General features: G+C 43.1%; 1 pseudogene; it reads right to left on the bottom strand.

The window, feature by feature from the left end:
- Window positions 1-6544: 6544 nt before the first annotated feature.
- On the bottom strand, window positions 6545-20132 carry LOC146632947 (rab3 GTPase-activating protein catalytic subunit-like; annotated as a pseudogene).
- Window positions 20133-23653: the final 3521 nt, after the last annotated feature.

Below are 23653 nucleotides of genomic sequence, written 5' to 3'. Positions count from 1 at the left end.
CAGATTTAAGAGCATCTTAGTCCGACAAATACGACAGTAACGACGGCCGCTTGCATGTTCTGCAAAAAAAAGCGCTTTGTCGTGTATCTGACGGACAAACACCAAACCAGTTCCACATCACTGAAGTTGCACCATTTTTACAAACCAATTCTGGTTCATCTGTTTCACTCAACAATCGGCCATGTGCGTATGAAAACAAAGGCACTGCGCATGCGCGTTTTACTCATATTCTATCGCGATATTTCATTTTCCTATCATTGCCTAACATTATACCAGTATTACCGTGAACGGTATAATATGGCCCAGCCCTAATGTTTACTGAATAAGTCTTTCAGTAAACATGTTTTTGTTAATTCAGTAAAATCTGCAAAGATGACTTGTACTGTTGGCAGCAACAAACAGAGACAACAGAGTGTGGGACAGACAGGAAGTCAGGACACGTCTATGTGCTTCACAGTGGGACTAGAACATGAACCACAGGCAGCAAGTGAAACATGTGCAAACCTCCACGTCACCAAAAACACCCTGCAGGTCCCATCAGAGCAACGGCAGAGAAAACAGATGAAACATCTGTTAGAGAGAAAAACGCTTCACTGCTTTCTTACCTGTATGACACCAAAAGGGTTTTGTTTTTTTAATAATAAAGGCTTCATGTTTTACAGTTAAAGGTAAAGCTCATGCAAACATGCAGGCTTATTTGTCTGATCAATGCAAAAGTTCAAACATGTCTCTTTCAAGCCTCATTATCAGCTGAGATCATAGTAAAGAACAGACAGGATCCTGATCCATCTGTTCTTTATATAATTACTGTTTTTACTGTAATGTAGAATATCATGGACATAATACACAGACTGCAGCCTAAATACTGCTAAAAACAGCCCTTTTTATTTTTAAGGTTTTACGTATTAACCTTTTATTATAAAAGTCACCTGATCCTTAGCAGGTGTGTATACAGAAATACACCAGGTCATTATTTAAGCAAAGCGAAGCCAAACTGCTCCTGTGTGACAGATGAAGTCCACCTTTAAACAGCATTTAGATGCTGCTAATGACGATTAGTGGCAGCACTGGTCTGTGGGCTGGGGACACTGGTGCCACCAGTACAGCGCGCACTTTTCACAGCGCCATCATGTGGATCAAACTGTATTCTGGGTCAAACCTGATGTTTTATCATTTACACTGAACAAAAATATAAACGCAACACTTTTGTTTTTGCTCCTGTTTTCCATGAGCTGAACTCAAAGATATGAAACATTTTCTACAAACACAAAAGACCCGACACTCGCAAGCAATGTTCCCTCTAAGCTGCGCGCGTGCACAATTGCGCACTGCTGGCACAATTGTGCACTGCTGGCACAATTGTGCACTGCTGGCACGGGCTCTGCACAGAAAATCTGCGTTGCGCACAAAAAAAAAAAAAAAATCACCTGAATTGAAATTAAAATGAAAACTTTAACAATTCTGTTCTGCAGTGTTAGTCAGTGACTGGCTGCTCCCGTATGGGATCAGAACGAGGCCACCTTATCCCGTAGTCCAGCCAATCACGCGATTCACATTCGTATATACGCAGCTAATCAACGTGGTTGACAGGCTATGACAGCGTCCTTATGTGCCGACACCGGTGTTTTAGCAAAGCGGCTGATGTGGCGTGTACAACCATTGGAGACGTGAGCAGGACAGACGGAACAACTGACGGACAAAGTGTGGACTTTATACCAGTTTTTAAATTGTGTTGATCGGCCGCGTAAAACCAGAGTTATGATAAAAATATCTGCAATGTTTGTTTTTCTTCCTGAATACTGTCGTTGTTTATATTTACTGCGGGAAGAAACGGTAAAAACGCCGTTTTATAAGGAAAACGCTCGAAAGCCTGTGAGCCAAAACAACACCAAAACAAACCCCCACCAGCCTTTCCTATTGGTGGAAAAATGCACCATGTCGACCAATCAAAAAATGATATGGCAACATGACATTTAGTTGTTTAGGAAGGGGGAAGTTTTAGGAGTGACGGCGGTGTTTGAGATGCGATTGCCAAGTTTAGCACAAATCTTGTGTAGTTAGTGTGTAGTGTAGTCAATAGTTTTGTTGTGTGTGTCAGAACAATGAGGCAACTGCTGAGTGTTACAGGTGTTACAGCAGTGATACATCTCCTGTTGTCAGGCCTGCAGGTATCAGGCTGTTGTTCTCTTTCATCTCATAGTGGACAGAAATTATTTTTTGGAGCGGCACAAATAATTTGTGTGGCATCAGATTTGATGCAGAACAGCTGATTGTTCTGTAAATAGTTTGAAATGTTTATTTAAAAAACACCTTGGCTGCATTTTTAGGTAAACAGCTGCAAAAAACTCTGTTTGCAAAACTCAGTTACTTTTTTGAAGAAGTAACTATATAATTAATTGCCCAACATTGGTCATTATTTACTGTATTTTGCAGACAGAGTTACAGACTCTCTCTCAGACCACAGACTCATAATACAAGTCAGAGCTTTATTTAAAGAAAGTTGTGTTTTCAAAATTGAAGTTCAAGTTATTCTTACTTCCATTAGTGTTAACATGCTGCACAGGTCATGAAGAAGATTGTTTTAATTTTCATTGTAAGTGGGCTAAAGCAGTTAATTAAAAGTAGTCTAACATAAATGTAAATGCTGTAATTTGATTATTTTAATAAACATGTAACTTGGATGCTGGCGTGACCACAGTGCACACGTCTGCTGTTACTCACAGTGGTCCAAGGGACGCTCAGGGAGTTTGTGTGTTCGCTCAGACACATGAAACATTACAGGGAACATTGCTCGCAAACACTGTTCACAAATCTGTCTAAATGTGTGTTAGTGAGAACTTCTCATTAGCTGAGATAATCCATCCCACCTCACAGGTGTGGCATGTCAAGGTGCTGATTAGACAGCATGAATATTGCACAGGTGTGTCTGAGACTGCCCACAATAAAAGGCCACTCTGAAATATGCCGTACATGTGTAGCACAATGACACACATGTCGCAAAACCAGTCAGGATCCGGTTCAGCTCATGGAAACAAAAGTGTTGTGTTTATATTTGTGTTCAGTGTAACAAATACTGAGACGTGTAATAATGTCGTGTGTTGTTCATCTCAGGACGCTGCAAAGAACCAGATCATTTTTATTATCCTGTTTGTCTGTTATGTGAACCTTTAGAGAGGATGTACCTTATAATGACTGAGTGTGTTTATCGCACTATGTTAAATGTAACTGTGAGCGACACGAGGCTTACTGCTCATGGTTACCTCATCAGTGGTGAAGTCAGCCAGCCTGATGCAAGAAACAGGAAGAAGAAAAGGATGAAAGAGCAACACACAGATGAAAAACAAAAACAGACTTTCTAACCGACAGAGCTGAAATCTGAACATGTCACCAGCTGCAGGAGGCAACGCTCTGAACCACGTCGTTCCTCCTCCAGATGGAGCTTTCACTGCCTATAGTCTCTTGACATACAATGGTTGGATTCTCCTATGATACTGTATCAGCTGAGCCTCAAATTCTTATGATCTCGAGCTTCTTCAGTCTCAGTGAATCCTTAGTTGGCTCAGATGCATCATCTGGTGTTTGAGTGTAACAAGGTGGTTGTAACACAAAAGGAGTGTAAACAGGTGAGTGTGGTTTGTAGTGTAAACTAAAGCAGCGTGTCTAACCAACCACATCTCCAGGGCTGAATCAGGTGACCACGAGCCATCGCTCCACAGCTGCTGAGGGAGCTACAACCCTCATTCAGCCTTTCACAGACATACGGCAATGAACTGTATGAACAATAAACTTTATTCATACACACAAATCCCTTTAAGGTTGTGTCAGCGAGGGCAAACGTGCCACATCAAATACATGGAGCTACAAGCTGTGGTGACCCACTGTCAGTAAGGGAGCTTTATTACACACACACAGCATCACAACAACAGTTACCTCAAGCTGCTTCTATGTTATAAGGCAAAGACCCTGCAGTTACACAGGAAACATTAGGTGACCGTCTGTGAGCGACAGTGGGAACCAAAGCCTCTAACATCCATCGATAGATGAGGGGCAGACGGACTGAATGCAGAGAGGTCTACTAACACATGTTGAGTGAAGAAGAAACACCCAGTGCATTATGGGGAACTTAGACCTATAACTTAGACCTGTGCGCCTTAGCATATGCTACTTCCAGGGCATAGCGCTTAGTTTCCGGTGTGATATTCGCTCCTTGTTCACGGTCGGGTTTTTCAACCAAATGGACGAATCCAGTGGCGATTTACATTTCTCGAGATGTCGAATGTATCTGTAGATGATGTTGATCGACTTGTCGATATTTTTTCCCCCCGCGCCTCAGAGAGAGACAGGATTCAAATTTTATACTTCTCAGTATTTGTATACAGCGCTCCCTCGTTTATCGCGGGAGTTACGTTCTAAAAATAAAATGCGATTGGTGAAATCTGAAGTAGCCAACTTTATTTTTTACAATTATTATAGATGTTTTAAGGTAAAACCCCTCACTACACACTTTATACACTCAGACAGACATGAACATTTTCACACGTTTCTCTCCTGTTTAAGCTCTCAAAGTTCAAACCTTCGTAGACAAATAAGTCCAGTATTACAGAAACCAAAGATCAAACCGTGTTTTCAGGTCCAGCACATGAGAACAGAGCAGCTGAGAGATAATTCAACATCAATGAATCATTAATGAATCAATGAATCAGCGATTCTGTACTGTACAGGAGAGACGGCACGGAGGAGATCAACAATAGTCTGCAGCCAATCAGGACGCAGAACACAAAGCGCTGTGCGCAAAAAAAAAAAAAAGCATGCAAACTTGCACAAAAAAAATGTACGAAACAGCGAGGCCGCGTTATAGCGAGGGACCGCGGTAATTTTGAAGGTACGTCACAACATACCCTTCGTAAATACTCATGCATAGAGACCCTTACCACGGTTTGTTGACATGCTGTGTAGGTGTGTACTTGACTAGCAGGGAAACCTTTGACTATTGTTCACCTGTAGTTTGAATGCTGAACATCTGCCTGTTTAAATCATAAGAACTGTCACTATACATGTAAATTAATCAGAATGTTTTTTTTTGTATGTAATTTGTATAGTATTTTTTTCTCTCTTATTTCTTTTCTAAATGTACTTGTATATTGTTCACATGTTGAAATAAATTACCAATCAATCAATCAATACAGAGATGTGCTTCTGATTCTGTAATGCAGTTCTGCTTGTGTTGAGTGATGTAAACCACCAATCGATCTGCACGCTTCAAACCTCAAAACTGATCATTTGATTTTTTTTATGACACAGCAGTGGTGAGTGTTCCCACCTTCTGCTCTTTGTAACTTAACGCCATCTTTCTGTTTTCATATTTTGGACATGATTTTGGAGTCCATCTTTGCAGCAGCAATTGACCGCAAAGTAAAGCTACCGGAAATGTACAACCCTGCATCCAATCTTAAAACAGGAAGTTAGCATTTTCTCGTGCACAGGGTCTATTGCAGACTAATTAAGGTTGCTGATCCAACCCTAACTATGTGCTTTATCAAAGAGGAAAGTTTTGTCTGTCACCTGAATCCAAACTGGAAGCTGGTTCCACAGAAGAGGGGCCTGAAAACTGAAGGCTCTGCCTCCCATTGTACTTTTAAATACTCTAGGAACAACAAGTAGGCCTGCAGAGCGAGAGCGAAGTGCTCTAATAGGGTGATATGGTACTACAAGGTCATTAAGATAAGATGGGGCCTGATTATTTAAGACCTTGTATGTGAGGAGCAGGATTTTGGATTCATGTTCCAGTTGATGCATCAGAGTCAATCTGGGATCCAGTGTGGAGCACATGGACACTTTTAAGGCTTAAAGAACAAACCGATGATTCGATTAGATACTCGGCTCCATCTCTGGAGTCACGGCCACCAAAGCTTTGTTTCTGCTAACACTGTAAACATATACAAATGCACATTAATAGTTGTTACTGCAGAAAGAGAAAAAGAAGCGTCAAAGACAGGAAGGAGATCTGCTCCACTGTGGAGAGAGCTGCACAACTTTGTTCCTGCAGAATTGTCACACAGTCAAACTGATAATTCTTCATTTTTCATTGATAGTTAAACAGACTGGTTCTTATAGCTCTGAACGTGCTTCACAGCACAGCAGCAGCAATTGTGTGTTTCAGGAAGAAACAACGTTACAATAGAGCAGACTCTCCTGACACTGACAGAAAACACCGCATCTTTACATCAGTGCTGACCACGTCCTTCCAGTTTCATCTACATGAAGTATATACACTCAACAAAAATATAAACGCAACACCTTTGTTACTGCTCCCATTCCCCATGGGATGGACGTAGAGACCTAAAATTCATTCCAGATACACAATATAACCATCCCTCCCAAACAGTGGTCACAAATCAGTCCAAATGTGTGGTAGTGGGCACATCTGCTATATTGAGATAATCCATCCCACCTCACAGGTGTGCCACATCAGGATGCTGATCTGACATCATGAGTAGTGCACAGGTGTGCCTCAGACTGCCCACAACAAAATAAAACAGCGCTGACTTCATGTCTTGTTCTAGGACCGGGACACCGACCTATTCTTGATGCTGATATTGAATAAGTGGTTGACTGGTGTGTGTGTGTACCTCTAAAGATGTCTCTATAGATGACAAATACATGACTGTATACATGAAACTGACAGCAAGACGTGGGAAGGACACGGAGGCAGAGTGAGAGTTACCCTCTGAGCACTGATGAAGAGTCCGTGGATTATACTGCCAGCCAGGCCCTGGCCTGCTCCTGTCACTACCACCTCTGGTTCCTCCAGCAGGGAGCTCACAAACCTAGAGACAACACACAATGTGGAAAATGTTACAATATTCCCACAAAACAAAACACTTAAATAAGAACATGTAAAACCTGAAGACACCAAAACTATAAAATAAGACCACCAACATGAGCGAGAAAGAAACGTGTGAACTGACTGTGATCCTTCAGACGCCGTCTTTGTGAAACAGATTCATCGTGACAACCTGTTACTGACTAACTATCTATAGTGACGGTGAAGACTGTTACATGTTACCAACAGCACAAACAAAGCTGTCAGTGAGCGCAGCTCAAACTCTGCGACTCACTTCTTCAGTTCATCAGCAGCCTCTCCGCTGTCGTCCTCAGGAACGGAGAACTTGGCCTTGAGCGAGCGAGCTTGAGTGATGACTGTCTCCATGCTCAGCAGCTGGTTAATGAAATCCTGCACACAGGACAAGAACAACTGTCTGCTCAATCCTGACAGCATGAGACCCCAAGACTGTCACATTTATACACATACGTGGTTTTTCCTACGTGGAACGTTATAGGCTGAGTCTCGGGGTGTAAAAGGCGTGTTTGGAGTCACAGTGGATACATGGCATACTTAAATGTACTTTGAGAAAGCCAAGAATACTTTTACACAACAAGACTGTCCAGTCAAGCCGAACTAACATGGTGGGGTTTAGCTGTGCAGCTGTACAGTGTTATTCAAAGAAAAGGGGCTGTATGGATACTGAGTGCTAGTGAGAAGAACATTTTTATATGTGAAGAAGTGATGATTGTTCTCAGACTTTAGGACAGTATTAAAGCAGACGTTTAATGCACCTAACGTGTGATCAAACTCAATAATAACAATCTCAGTCTCTGTTTTCGATCACTGATAAACACATCCGATATCAGCAGAGTATAAAAGCTTTGAGCCCAGGTGGGAACAGCCGAAGGAATTACCTAGGTTTAGAAAAAAGTTAGCCATCACTGAGGAAGCACTGGAGTTTGTTACTCCAGCTCCCACTACAATCCCACTGCACCACACCCCTGTTTTCATGGTTCAACCATCAATGGCCATAATAATTATCAGCCAAGTTCTCAGCCATGGTGCACACTGTCCAGTCTACGTACACCTCATGTACAGCACATACTCAACTACAACAAAAACACAGTTAACAATCAATCAATAATGTATTTAAAAACAAAACTTTTTTGGGTGAATCTAATGATACTTTCTTTTAAACTGAATTATTTGTGGAAAGTCCGGTCGAGTTTTCACTGACCTCTAACTTCTTGTAGTCCTGGTTGGGGGACTGCAGGAGCTTGCTCGCTTGAACTGTAGCTTGCTGAATGGTTTTTTGCACTGATGGAATATCTTCAGCAGACTCTGAAAGAGAAGAAATGACAGTGTTTCCAGAGTGACAGAAAGCTGTGATTAAAAGAAAGACCTGCCACGTTTGTAACCTCAATTACTGTTAACATGAGAAAAAGCCTAAAATTGAGTAAACCTGCAAACTATTATCTTACTAATACAGATCCTTTTGAAATAAACAAAACCTTCACAACATGTGTCACAGTGAGTTTTATATATTTACTAGGTATGTGTGTTTTTAAAGGGATGTCAAATGCTGTCATTTTTCTGTAAAGCAAATTTACCTTGCCTTTAGGTATAAATAAAGTTACCTTACCTTACCTTACATTTTATAATAATCTTTACAGAGATTAAAACATATCCACAAAGTCTTGATGGATTATTATTGGAGTTAATTAATCCAGCTATTTCAGAGGATCACAGAACACATCTGCAAATAGAAACTAAGCCTTTTGTCCAGGAATATACCCACATGTGCTTTGGCACAAGGAAAAACTCCCTTTAAACAGGAAGAAGCCTTCAGCAGAGCCAGGCTCAGGGAGGGGCGGGGCCATCTACAATAACCGAGTACAATAACCTCAGTTTGATCTGAATTAAGAAGCAGAAAGTTAGCGGCCATCCAGGTCTTTATGTCTTTAAGACATTCCTGCAGTTTAACTCATTGGTGTGTGTTATCTGGCTTCATGGACAGATAGAGCTGGGTGTCATCAGCATAGCAGTGTAAATGTATGCTATGTCTTCTAATGATGCTGCCTAAGGGAAGCATGTATAATGTAAACAGAATTGGTCCTAGCACTGAACCCTGTGGAACTCCATAATTAACCTCAGTGTGTGAAGAGGACTCTCCATTTACATGCACAAACTGGAGTCTATTAGATAGATATGATCCAAACCTTCACACATTCACGTGTTATCAGCACGGAGCGTCTCTGTCAACCTCTGGAAGTAAAGCTTTTAGTAAGTGTCATAAGATCAAAATACATTTTTTAAAGAAGTGAAACGAGGACATTATTGTTGCTATGTTTTGTATTTTGTAGTCCAGACTTAATCAGAATTAATTTGCATACAACCTGGATATGCACCAAAGCATTTCTGACCTGCTGAAACATTCTGGGATATTACAGAATAAATGAAAACTAGCTTTCTGGTTTAATTAGAGAAAAGGTCTGAGTATCACAGCAGGACGTTAGCTGATTGAGGTTTCTCCAAAGTACTAGAAAACTCTCCTCAGTGATGTCCTTACTAGTCCTTACCATTGGCTGTCTCTAGACTCAGAACTGGTCTTAGCAGTATACCGTCAACTTAGAGACGATCCAGAAACTAAGACCTGTTATAATTATACGTGAACTCTCATTAGCTAAATTAATGGTTGCACTGCAGGTGTCAGGGAACAACAGCAACACGACTGAAAGATCTTTAGCTTCTTCTAAAAACCAATTCAAATTATGCCCTGCTCCAGATGTGACAGCCTGAAGACGAAATCTAGACTTTTCTGTATCCTGGAATAATTATCAATTTATTGTGTGTAGAATAAAATAAAGAGTGGGTTTTATCTGATTTCTGATCATTACTGGAGAAAACTTGACTGAAAGAAATTCATGCTGGGGAAACTTTCCAGGCTCCTTTCACAGTGAGGGTTGGGTAGCTAGTTAGAGTAAACAAACTAAATCACATTTACCTGCATTTTAACACCAGGGTCATGTTCTACCCATCATGCCTACGCAGCCCTGAAAACATCACGTGTCCATCTCTGATACTTATAAGAGCTCAAAACTGGCCCAAACCCTGATGGAGTCCAAGGGCCTGCAGTGCAGAACACATCTTGAGCCCAAATCTTGGGGGGCTCAGGATTTGGGCTTTTTCTGCAGCTCATGGGCTGCATTCACTGAACTGACCACAAACTCATCTGTGCACCAAAGTACACAGTGAGACGTCCTTTACCCTCACATCACTGGACACTTCCAGGTTCTGGGTTCCATTCACTCTATACCAGTGGTGCCCAAATCTTTTTGCATCACAGCTGTGATACAGAACGGCTGTGTGGGCGGAGCCTGTTTCACTTCAGTGCCGAAAAAAAGGGGTTGTATTTTGATGTAATGACTGTGTCGATGCAATCAGTCATTACATCACTCAGCTCAGGACTGAGCTGTGTAGACGCCAGCGTGTATCATACAGTGCATCCACTTGCAGCCCTCCTCGTTTCCCAGCCGTCGCGCCCCCGTCTGCACATCCCCACACAGTCCTCACGTTTCACAGTCAGTGATTGTAAAGAGTTCCTCTGCAGTGGCTCTGCCAGGAGCCTGTCTGCAGAGAAGTCATTCCTTTGTCCACCTGCAGAGGAAAGCAGCTACCATGCACCTTATCATTAAGCACTCGATAGGCAACTTTACAGGAGCAGAGCACAGACGCAGTTTTAGCAGAGACACTGTTGAGCACGACGGTTTAGAAGTGTGTGTCTGAAAAAGCCCTCTGACTTGTCTTTGTGCTCTGGATATTTGGCGTCTTAGCTTGTTAAGCTTTAAACTGTCACAAACTTGCACTTTAAGACAGACACGCTGCGGCCTCTCCTCATCACCCACCGCTGCGCAGGTATGCTTCATCTTATCTTCTTTGGCTTGGAAACATATTTGGTGATGCTTCATCCTCTGCTTTGTGTTTGTGTGCGAGCCCCGTCAAAAGGCTGTGCATTATGCTGGCAGCGTCCAAGATTTCTACTTTTTTATTCATGCAGCTTCTGTTTTTTTTTCTCCATTAACATCTCGGGTTGCATTTCATTTTCTTAGTACTTATTTTAATATCTTTAGTTTTTTGTATTTCGGTCTTACTGTAATTTACCTGCTGTGGGCTTAGAGTTATTTTCCCTGATTTTATTTCATATAAACGTGTTTTTCAACCAAACGGTGAGGACTTACCTTCTTCCTTCAGAATAGTTGCATGAAGTATACAGGGCAGGAGGTGACGGGCCAGGTCTGCAGGTTTCTGCATCGCCATGTAGTGCAGAACCTAAAGACAAACCCCCAAAAAGTTTAGTTTGCCTGGCTTCTGTTTTCCTTTTGCTCTTTCAGATCAACAGAATATTTTTGCACAGCCAACAGGCTGCCTCTGAAGAAGACTCCAGATAAACGGTGACCTTTCTCTATGATGGTTATTCACAGAGGGACCAGTCATACCCAGATCTTTAAATCTGTCATAAGACTATCAGTGAGCATTATTTTTAACTTTCTCTTTTTGGATAAACAATGTCTTTAAAAGACAGGCAACATTTTCAGTGACGGTGCAAACTGGAGCTCCGAGCTCTGCTTTCATATGTGCAGGAAGAACATGCAAACGCTTGGCAGGGACCTGCCCGGGTCCAAATCCAGGACCCTCTTTGGGTGAGGAAACAACTAACCCCAGTTACTGTTTGTCCCTTTCCCATAAAGCCGACCGGATCATTAATAGAAGCTGGTTTAAAGTTGTTCTTCATTTAACACCATCACACCACAGAGAGCTGCTGTGTGTCAGTTAAACATCGTGTGTGACAGCATCAGATCCTTTTTCATCAACATGTGAAAATGCTTCAACATGTCTGTGAGCACAGATCTGTGTTAAACTGACTTCTTCAACATACATGAGCCAAAACGGTCCCATGGCAGAAGCTGATCCTGAAAATCAGCAGAAACATTCATGAAAACACTTTGTGATCCACTTAGTAAACACGTTTGGCTTAAAACACGCATGTGGCAAAACGAACGACCTGCTTCAGACCTTCTCGGCCTCCTTGGTGTCATCAAAAAGTCTTTTTTGGCGTCGTGCAGGTGTGACCCTGGCAGTCTCCCAAGCCTCCACCCACATGTTGCCTGGGATCTTCATCCTGGGACTGAGTGTCCCCATCACCATTGTGTTGACCTTCTCATCAACCACTTCCTCTTCTACGTAATCCCGAGGTGAATACCAGCGCACAAAATCCTCCAGGACACAGCCGGGGTTGGCTGCCTGTGGACAGAGACACAAACTCGTACTTTAAATGAAGTAATGTGTAAATATATTCACTGACACCTCATACTGGCACTGACGACTCGAGCAGGGCCCACTCACGACACCACTGCATTCATGGACCCAAGCACACCAGGCTGTCACTGAACATAAAATGTCATTTAGGCATCAAAACGATTTCCTTCTGTTCAGGACTGGAAGTAAATACGTGTGATCTGGCAACAAAAATGTTTTACTTTTTTGTGTAAGAGTAAATCTGAAAATCTATGAATAACAAATCAATTGTATTTTAGTATTAAAACCAGTTCAGACTGAATAAAGAGCTCGTCCACACTGGATCAGAAACAGAGACATGGTGGGAATAACCAACACTGTAGATTCAGGGCAGCTGCAGCATGACTTACACTGTGTGCTGGTCATTATCACTGCATTACTGCCTCAGATCTGCAGGTCTCTGCAAAGACAAGGTTCAAATAACCTCTGAAGATGATTTATAAAACTGCAATGAGCTGTTTGAAAACTGACGACCACGTGATCGTCTGGTGATCAGAGGTTTCTGCACTCACGTAGCTTCTCCCAGCATGACTGCATCCATCATGCCACACGTGTCAGTGACAGAGTCACAGCTTTCCACAGCGTAGGCTGATCAACAGTCCTCTTATTCCACACTAGTTTACTTGTAAAAGCCTACATGACATTTTTTATTAATTCATTAATATCCCATTCATTAACTGCACAGAGAAGACGGTTCCTGAAAATGAAACATGATGCACAGATATCAGACTCAGTCAGCTTCAGCTGAGGTTAATGACATTTCTGTGAACCACTTATATGAGATCTGCTTTCATGGTTTTGTCACACAAAGGCCGCCTCTGTACTGTTACAACCGCTTTCTTTTAGTTCTAATTATTAACTGCACGTCTTTGAACATGGAGCGAGTGGGGTTGGGTTAACTCTGACTCTAAACTGCCCACAGGTGTGAATGAGAGCATAAATCAGAGGTGTCCAACTCCAGGCCTCGAGGGCCGGTGTCCTGCAGGTTTTAGATGCGTCCTTGATCCAACACAGCTGATTTAAATGGCTAAATGACCTCCTCAAAGTGTCTTGGGTTAGGGCTATCCTTTGTTGCTAGTTAGCCTGACCTGTATCCCCAATGTTAAGTTTGTACATGGTATGTATGGTCGATTAGGTCATCTCAGTTGCAGGCAACCAACAAATAAAGCTTATCCTTATCGTGGAAGTTCTCCAGAGGCTGAACTAACCATCTGATTCAGGTGTGTTGACACAGGGTGAGATCTGCAGGACGCCGGCCCTCGAGGCCTGGAGTTGCCCACCCCTGGGTTAAATGTTTGTCTGTCTCTCTGTGTTCGCCCTGCAACTGGCGACCTGTCCAGGGTGAACCCCGCCTCTCGCCCTATGGTATGGGATAGGCTCCACCCCGTGTGACCCGACTATTATTTTCAACATGCTGTATTTGGAATAAATAACAGCATATGATGTGTTTGCACAGTGAGGCAGTGACTCTGACCTGTGAACATAGAGAGGCTCTGCAGAGTTGAGCAGAGTCATGTTGTTGTGGGGGTGCAGCCTGCCCTCAGCTCTGCCCTCAGCTTGTGTCGCCTCAGTCTCGCCCTGGTCACTCAGGCACTCGAAGAATTCCTCCTCGCTGTCACTCCACGAGTCCCAGGATTTTCCTTGAGACATCTCTCTTGTTGAACTGGAAGCACTGGTTGCACACTCTGGTCCTTGGCGGCTCTTCTGGCAGGCACCTGAGACCCTGTGTTCCTTTTCTTTCCCCTCGGGTACCTTGTGAGATTCATCTCTGGCCTTCTTCCTTTTGATACAACAATTCAGCATCTGTCCAGGAACAAAAACTCTTTTCACACATGGAAACATAACACTGCTACTTGTGTTCAACAGACAACACGACATAAACAGGTGTTTGGGAGTTTGAAGATGCTGTATCACACTGAGCATCAGCTCTCAGAATTCATTTTTCTCTTTATCACCTAAACATCGTTCCAATTATCAAAGTTAACACAACACTTTTGATAAACCACTGGAATTAAAGTTGCAAGTCTACAAATGTGCATGATGTTGTTTTTTGTCTTTTAAATCGTTCGATTAGTCCTTGCACTTTGTGCACTGTGTGGCTACCTGGAACTTCTGATGCAAAAGACAACAGCGAAGATCAGGAGCTCCACCTGCCAGCCTGCAGATTAGGAAGCACAGAGATGGATATGAGTGAACACCAGTGTGTTAACAGAGAAACAAATACTGCTTAAACAATTTCAAGCAAAGTTTTAGTTAGAGCACGGCACAAACACTGCAGGGGCTTTTGTGCCTGGTATTATGTACTTGGATTTTTACATTTTGGTCATTTGTCTGTTATTAGAGACGGACGGAGATCCAACATGACTGACAACAAGACCAAAGCCCGATTCTAAAGTGTCGGCTCAGCTGGACAAAGTACAGACATCCAGCATTTGACTTTATTTATATGGCACAGGATAAGAACCACAGAGTGCTTCACAATAATATGAAACAGCACAAATCTAGTTCAAAGCCAGGCTAAATAAATGAGTCTCAAGCTGCTGTTTATAAAAATAAATGCAATCAAAGCAACATAATGATGGAGGCAAAGCACTCCACAGCCTGGGGGCCCCCACTCTGACAGATCCATCTCCTCTGGTCTCAAAATGTGTTTCTGTCTTCTGTCTGTGTCCAAGTCAACAGTCTAACGAGGTCCCACAAATGTCTGCAAATAGGTTCTGCTCTTCCACGAAGTCCTTTGAGATCCCGACTGAAATCGGCTGGTGCCAATATCTGCTGAGTGTTGGCCACGAATAAAGCAGCAATAACAGAGTTCAACGAGAACAACAACTTTTCATTATCAGTTATTCTTCACTCTCTCCACAGCTGATGGACCAACAGCAGCAGCACACAGAGGACAGTGGTACCAGATACTTTGTATGCCGTCACCATCTGACAGAGGAGCTCCAGGGCTGAAAATATATCCTCAACCTCAGGTTCAACTAACGAACTGACCCAGTCACAGACTTCCAGGGAGGCTTTGGAGTATCATTCCCAAGTTCAAGCTCAGCCCCTAGTCCCACTTCTTAGAAAGGGAAACCGCTACTGTAGTCTGCTTATCCCGAGGTGGGAAACCAGGACAGTCCAACAACATCCACAGACTCAGTGGGACTCGCACCTCCAGCCCAGGAGTCCTGCCACCAAAGAGTCATGTAACTCGTCACAGACCTCGCCAATTAATATCAAATCAAATATCAGCTGGTTCAGTCCCAACTGATGGTCTCATTATTCAGGTTTCACACAAGAAACGTCTCATGACGGGTAAAAACAACGAGCTCTCTCAAGACTTTTGCAAAACATGCTGGTGGCAGTGGTCACAGTAGAACTACTGAAGGTTCCAGCGCACTTTTGGTAAAGTGGAAAGAATATTATTTCACCATAAATGGGCCACGACCAGGTGCTTCCCACAAGATTTCACACAGACCAGTGAAAAGAATTATCAGAAGAGTCAAGGCCCAGTTATGAAGAGCCACAGAAAGGCCTGGAATCAGCAGGTACGACTGTTTCAAAGAAAACAATATGTGCGCAAGAGCCACAGAAAAAAAGAGAAGCGTGAAGTGTGTTTAAAGTTTGCTGAACAAGTCTGTGAAACGCTGGCAGAATATTATCATCTGCATTCATAAAGTATCCACAGGCGTCTTTGCCTGCTCTCCTGTACACTCATGAGTTCACACCTACCTGCCCCTCTAACACCATCGTTACATTTGCTGATGATGCGACAATCATCAGCGGAGAAGACGGCGAACAGGCAGGAGGTTAAAAACCTGACAGGCTGCTGCAATGAACACAAGCGTCTGCTCAGCGCCATCAAAACTAAGGAGATGTGACCTCAGCAGAGGGAAACACGTTCCTCTCCACATCAAGCAGACTGTGTTCAGCGAGTGTCCTCGTTCCTGGGGACTCACGTAGCTGAGGACCTCTCATGGTCCAAAGTCAAAGACTCCACCTCAGGATGCTGAGGAGGAGGAGGAACCATCTGGAGAAGAAAGTCTTGGTGGCTTTTTTACCACAGCACCATAGTGTGTCCCCACCTACTGCTAACAGCTTGGTATGCTAACTGCTCAGTGGGTCATTAAGACAGCACAGAAGAATAGTGCCTGTCCCTTTCCTTCCCTGGAGGACATGGTCAGCACTCGCTGTCTCAGGAGAGCCAATCAAATCTCATCTCATCCTGGACAGCACCTGTTCAAGAAACAGGACAGCCAGGCTAAGAAAACAGCTTTTCCCCTGGACCATCGATCACTGAACACTAAGCTCAGTGAATGGACCGAGTGAGCCTCCCTCCTACCTGAGACACTCCTGTGTAACATTCAGTATAATGTTCACTAATGCTGCCAAATGTAAGCTTACATCTAATACACCAGCAGCATAACACGGGACAATTACACCCTCCCTCCATGGCTGCTGCCATCCAACCAGTGCAATACTCCTCTGGTTAAATGGTAAATGGACTGGTTCTTATATAGCGCTTTTCTACTCTTCTGAGCACTCAAAGCGCTTTACACAACTTGTGCATTCACCCATTCACACAAGCACATTTTTCTAGGTGCTTTCTAAGTAACATTCTCTCTCTCACACACACACACACACACGTGCACACTCCGATGAACGCATCGGCGAGCAATTTGGGGTTAGTATCTTGCCCAAGGATATTTGGCATGCAGCCTGGGGGAAGCCAGGAATTGAACCACCAACCTTCCGATCAGTAGACGACCCGCTCTACCGCCTGAGCTGCAGCCACCCTATTTTATTGCTATTTTATTCAGTTTGACGAATGAATGATGAGTGTAAGCAGGTAAGAATGTATGTAAGCTCTGCTCCAGTGTAATGCATAGGTACAACAATACGCTTTAACTTTATAGTTTGGTCACTTAATTCAATTCAATAAAACTTTATTGATCCTGAAGGCTGACCCCAATGGAAATTGGGTTAAGGCTGCCGACCTTTGCCAGCGCCATCTTACCCTTCTGACCATACATACATGACACAAACATCACATGGGGAAGACAGGTCAGAGAGGCATAACAATGGAAAATGCACCACATGAGGAAAGATAAGGAGAAAAAAATAACTCCCCCCAGACTGAGCTCCAACAGGGAGATCAGTTTGAGAACAGAAAAAAAACACCTCTGCACATGAAAAAACTCTTAATACACGAAAGAAACACATGACAAGCAACAGGGATGGGTAAAGGGTGAGAGACAGCCAGTGTAGACAGTACATCCAGGCCTGCGTGCGCTGGTCTCCATGATCCACCGTCAGCATCGGAGGGGAATAAGCGTCGAAGGCGTTTGGAGGGGGGAGGAGTGTACATCTGCATGTGTATATATGTCTGTGTAAGCGTGTGCGTGTCCAGAGTTCAGCTGAGACAGTGTCCTCCTCCCTGCCAGGCTAAGTAAACAGTCTTCCAGCCAACCCAGGTGGCCTTGCATGGAGTGGGAAGAACAGTCTAAACACAGTCGTTATCAGGGAGTTGTTGTTCGGCTCCAGCCTTGAGCCCACGGCTGGGGCCGAAGGGGTATCCGCATAAGTGATGGAGGTTTTTACTTTAGTGCGAACAGCTCATATGAATTTCAAAGCTGTTCTAACACTCCGACACTGGTCTCTCAATCTCCCGTTGGAGAGCCGTGAGCTTCTCCATGATGTTATCAAACTTGCGCTCCGTGATGTTGTCATTCTTGTGCTCAGAGAGCCGATTCTGAGAACTCAAAGACACGACGTCGTAGTCTCACTCCAAGCGCTTTATTTGTTACGCCATTTTTCTCCACACCAACAACAACCCTTCGCGGGCAACAGTACTCTCGCAGTATAACAGAAAATAACAAGTTAACAACGACCGCAGTGAGCTTCTCCAAGATGTGATCCAATTTGCACTCAGAAGTCTTATTCTGAGTATTCACAGCAGCCGTAAGCTTCTCCAAGATCTTATCCATGCTGCACTCAATGAGCTCATTTTGAGAAACTCACGCCTCTTCCCATCGTTTGAATCCCAGCGGGCAGCCTTGTGGGGGTTTGAACAGCCGGTTCCGCTTTCTTAATTCTTCGATAAGTCAGGGCCAAGCCAGCTCCGATCAGCCAGAACCCTGTTACCATGGTTCCGAACAGGTAGATCTCTTCAGCACTCAGGCTCACCCGAGCCCAGACTTCTCGTTGAGAAAGGGGTGTCAATTGCATTCAGGGACCAGTTGATCAAATCCATAATTCCTCTTTTAGGTTTTAGAGAACAGACTGTGAGAGAGTGTTCCAGGGAAAAGTAATACAAAAAACACGAGAGTAAACAAGGACACAAGAGGCTAAGCAGGGAAGATAAGGGAGAGGAGAAAAGTGCGACTGCCTTTGTTAAGAGCAAAACTCTTTGAATGCTGTAAACACACCGTGTTTGGGTGGCTGCATCCCAAAAACACCACAGCAACACTGAAGTCTGGAGGTGGGAGCATTATGATTTTGATGTTCCCAAAAAAATGTGTGATTGCTTAGAAAAGTTATGCATAAAAACTTTATAACAAGCTGCAAAAGGGACTGAGCCATTAAATCTAACTCCAGGAAGGATGAATGGAGACATTGTTGATTAAAATCTGCTGCCATCTACCAGGATGATGAAGATGAAACAAGGATGGATGTTTCAGCAAGACCATGATCACAAACACAGCCAATGGAAACTGTTGGTTTCAGAGGAATCAAGTAAAGCTGCTGGAACGGCCCAGCCAATCACCTGAGCTGAATCTGTGGGAAGGATCCACGGAGCATTCGGGATTTATAGACTGTTTGTGTGGTGAGTGGGTCAAAGTCATGAGCAATGATGGGGCTGGTTTCTCCATACAGAAGCTGCCATGAACTGTCATCACCAACATTTGTATAAAGTAATAAATAAATGTCTGTGTGTTTAATGTCCCTGTGTTACCGACATCTGGTGATAATTTCACATCAAAGCACCTTTAGAAATATATTTGCTTAGAGAACTGCTGACGTGTTCAATACTTATTTTACCTGCTATAAAATGAAAATGTTAATATGTGTGACATCTTTAAAATCAAAGCAGCATGAGCCTGTGAGGTACCCACCCACAAATAAGATGGTTATTTTCCCACCGCTAACGCAACTCAAGGACAAACTCCTGCCAGAGGTGTCCAACAGCCCGCAGCCCACCGTAGTATTAGTTGACCAGACACACACACAGAGCCAGACGGTAGGTCAGACTGTCACTGGGGGCTGACTTCAGCTGGTGGAAAAGGTTCTACAACGAGGGAAAAGACCAGCATGAAATCAAACAGCAGGACACCAAATTTAATACATTCTAATAAAAATCCTGACAAAGTACTGACAGCACTGAGCCAGTCTTCACTCTGAAACTTATATTGGACCTGACCTGAGTGTAACCTTGAGTGTGCGAGTGGTGAAGAGGCAAACATACATAATCAGAGGTTTTCTCTTGCTCCGATGTCCCACTGGAGTTGGACAGCTGAGTGTTATTCTTAAAGTCAGACTTCTCCACAGCAGCATCTGGAAACAGATACTGAGACACAAACACAAATAAATAAGTCTGTCATTTAGAAACTCTGTTGTTTTATAGATGTTAGAAGAATTAAACAAGTGGAGCTCACGTAGTCATCACTTCATGATAAAACACAGGATGCTGATCGCTCAGTGGCAAAAGCAGGATGTGACCAGAAGTAGACAATAAAAATAAGAACGCTGTCTGATATCCTGTTTAAGATGACGCTCTTGTGCTTTACTGAGCTGCTGTCAGATGGGATCAATATCTGTGGCCAGCACTCTAAGACATAAATGCAATTACGGCTGTAGTTTTAAGATTCAAGGCTGTCTTAGCTCGAGCTCGAGCTGCTGAGTGTGACGGGCTCAACAGTGACCAGGAAGGAAAAACTGTTTGTGAAAAGAAGCAGAGGAGCCACATCAGTACGAGTCAAACTACCACACGGAGGAAGTAGGAGGCCCACACAGAGAACAATGAGGAAAAAAAGACACTTTATTTGTCCTTGATTATGTTCTTTCTATCGGTAGCTTGATTACATCCGTCTTATCTGCTGCGTATCATTTGGTGCATGAATTTTAGCCTCTTGGCTTAGAAATAGTTTCCTCTGTGCTGTTCGGACAAAAAACAAAGCCATAAAAAGTCTTCACACATCACACAACAATGTGTATGTTTGTAATGGATCCAAGTGTATTAGCAACCAGAAAAATACAACATTAAGGTCAGTGCACTTAATGCACTGACCTTAATGTAGTATGTAGCGGTGTGTTTGAAATCTGTACTGACTAGTAAAACCTCTGTGGTCAGCCCCAAAGCATCATGGTCTCTGTCCCCGAGTGTCCCACTGATCAGTTTAACTTACCCAGTAAACACTGAGGATTTTCAGCCGTCCTGACTCGAACTGACCAGTGAGGAGCTTGAAGAGGGTCGAGGTCACTGTTGGGTGATAAACAGAGTAAACAGTAGAGGAGAGTTTCTGATACACTTTTAGTTAAAGGGTTTTTATAAGTAATGAATCATGTTTGATTACATGTGACGTAGTCCTTCACCAGTAATCAAGATAATTACACATGTAAGCATTTCCTTATGTCACACTCAGTTTGTCCCTTCATGCACAAGCTTGTTAGACCTGTGCCAGCTCTGTTTGGGCCTTACAATCAAACCCATGTACGTTTACCCTTTTAATAAACTGCTCCACCCATTTCCTACTTTACGAGTGAAATATGAAGCAATGCAGTGTGTACACGGATGCAACACTCAGTGCTCAGCGCAGCGTTTTGTGTGCTATAGTGCAAGTGAACAGCTCACTCCCATCAAAGCTTTTCCATTGGATCGTTAACACAAACACCAAATGTCAGGAGGACATGCGCCTCAAACTGGAGTTGTCTTTCTAGCCCGGGTACTGTGTTATCCTTGTCTGTATACCGAGCTTCTTATTAATAATCAGCTCTGCACAGGAGCAGAAGCAGAGTCCAGCCTGTTGCTCTTACAGTATAATACTCATAATAAAAGTACAGTAACCGTGGTTAGTCACTGAGCAGCCCGGTGCGTTTCTCTTGATTTCTTTAGTCAGGGTAAATTCATTCACCTGCACGGGTTAGCTAAACGAACTTTACAAAACAAGTTTCCCCGACAGCCGAGTGCTCACCTAAGGACCTAAGTTACGGATTAGCTTACACACACATTTAACTTACCGAAAATAATACGGTGGGGCCTCAGGTCCTCCTGTCTGGTAGTCCAATTTACTGAAGAACACCTCAGGCTGTCACTTTGAAATAGCCGGTAATGTAAACGCTGGACCTCTCAGCATCTGCCATTCCCGAACAGACACATGCAAGTTTGTCCGTGACCGCAGCCGCGCTGTACATTTATTTCAGTTTCAATATTTTTTTCAGTTTCAATATTTTTTTCGGTTTCATTTCAAGGTGGCATCGTTCTGATCCCATACACACACAAATTGATTTACAAGTACAAAATATTTATGAGCACAATTTGAGCCCATATACTCTCTCTACCACAGCTGCCTTTGAACTTGCCTGGCCAGGTCTGAGTCCAGCTTTGCTACTCCTGCCAGGTCACATGACACAGGGGTGTGCTCTGATGTCAGCAGGCAGGTCAGTGGAGCCCTCTGGTGGTGGATATATGGCAGTGAAACAGGAGGAGGCCTGAGAACAGACAGCAGGCTTAACTAGCAGGACAAAGTAGCATGTAGTACTTGAAGGGGTCATCAAAGCCAATCAGCTCTCAGGAAAATGGAACATCATATAAATATTTCTCTTCTTTGATTTTCATCAATGTATTTCCTTTGATAGATTTTCCGTCAACACTTCTGCTTGATTAGAAGCTCATAGGCAGTTCCTGTCACTCTACAATAAAACAATGTAAAGGCTGCGCTCTCTGCCCTCCCTAATTTGACATATTTTGTTGTTTTGTGTGTGTGTTTGTCTGTGTGAAGTTTTGATGTGTATGTGAAAAACACAATTTTGAAAACACTGGAAAAAGACCTCAAGACATGTTTTCCTTTACTTTCTATGAAACAACAATTCCCACCAAGGCTTTTCAGTGTGAAATTTAGTGTATAGAAAATACCTGTGCCAGGTTGTCTCCATCTAGTGGTGAACATGGCCTCACCACTACATCAGGTGAGCTTTTCACTGTGCAGTGACACAAAAGTCATTTAACAATTTTAAAAAAAAGCAATGTTACAGATTCAGTAAGAACTGAAGTTTATCATAATCCTTCAAGTTTCACTCAGTAACAGCAGCTTTTTAATATTATTGACTATATTTTAGAGTCACATTTATATGAAATGTCAAACAATCACAGAGTGACACTGAACTAAACAATCAATGCCATGTGAGTTGTTCTTGTTTGTTCTTTATCTCAGATTTATTGTAAGCAGCGGGAGTAGAAGCTAAAGAAAAATAGTAAAGATATGAATGAATCTCTGCTCTTACAGCTTTTATTGTGCCATAATGTCTGCTTTGAAACTGTCCTCTTGCTCGTCTCTTGGATGCTCACCTCTTCTTCACCTGTTCCTTTCACCAAACTGCTGCACTCTCGTTCTCTGCTCTCGCCTCCTCTTCTGGTTATAATTAGGATGCAGTCAGCATGTGCCAAACAAACTCCCCCCAAATCGATCATGTTTGATATGATGATGACGTTTTTAACATCTTATTTATGCACTTGTTGGGTGGGAAAGAGTAAACAAAGATGGGGCATAGAAGCAGAACTGAGTCCTACGTGTGGCGGGACAGTAACTGTGTGTGTATATGTAAGCATTTAAACACTGCAGAGAGTCAAATTAACAGTAACACTATTTTGTCTAAGTCCGCCATTGTAGAAATTCATTTCACCGAAACAATAACATGGCGCACAATGTGACAATAAACGTATAAAACACAAATTCTTACCTAGCAGGAGAATAAATAATCAGTATTTTAAGGCTACTGCATGTATAGATGTCACTGCTTGCTCACATAAGCTAGCTCTGAGACCCGCCAGAGTTTACGCCACAGTTGACTGTCGCGAAAGAGTCGTAAATCACCGGCATTGTAAAACTTAAAATGATTCCAGGGCATGTTATAAAACACCCAATAGATGTACTGGATATTAAACGGTATCAAACGACTAAATGAACACAGGGTTACAATTACATGCTCACATCGTCACATCGAGAGTTTATTCATTAATCATCAGAGTTCAACAATGTTACATCCAGTTGAAAACAGCTTCACTAACGCCAGCAAAACAGGCTAACAGTATATAAGAGCACAAAACCAGCCGTGCTTATCGACAGCTCGACATATCCTCAACAACTCACCTCAGTATGTGTAACCCGTTCATGTGTTACGCCTGTTGTTCTTGCGTTGTGTTCTGGCGTGAAAGTAAGAGGCAGGAGACAGTACTGGGTCTTTGGCTCTTTACTGCACATCTGCAACACA

Source organism: Diplotaxodon limnothrissa, linkage group LG4 (assembly GCF_057381915.1).
Source record: "Diplotaxodon limnothrissa isolate DT_005_m linkage group LG4, D_limnothrissa_male_GT1.1, whole genome shotgun sequence".
NCBI lineage: Eukaryota > Metazoa > Chordata > Actinopteri > Cichliformes > Cichlidae > Diplotaxodon > Diplotaxodon limnothrissa.
Note: the sequence above shows the minus strand (reverse complement) of the source record. Positions and strands in the feature narration are given on the sequence as shown.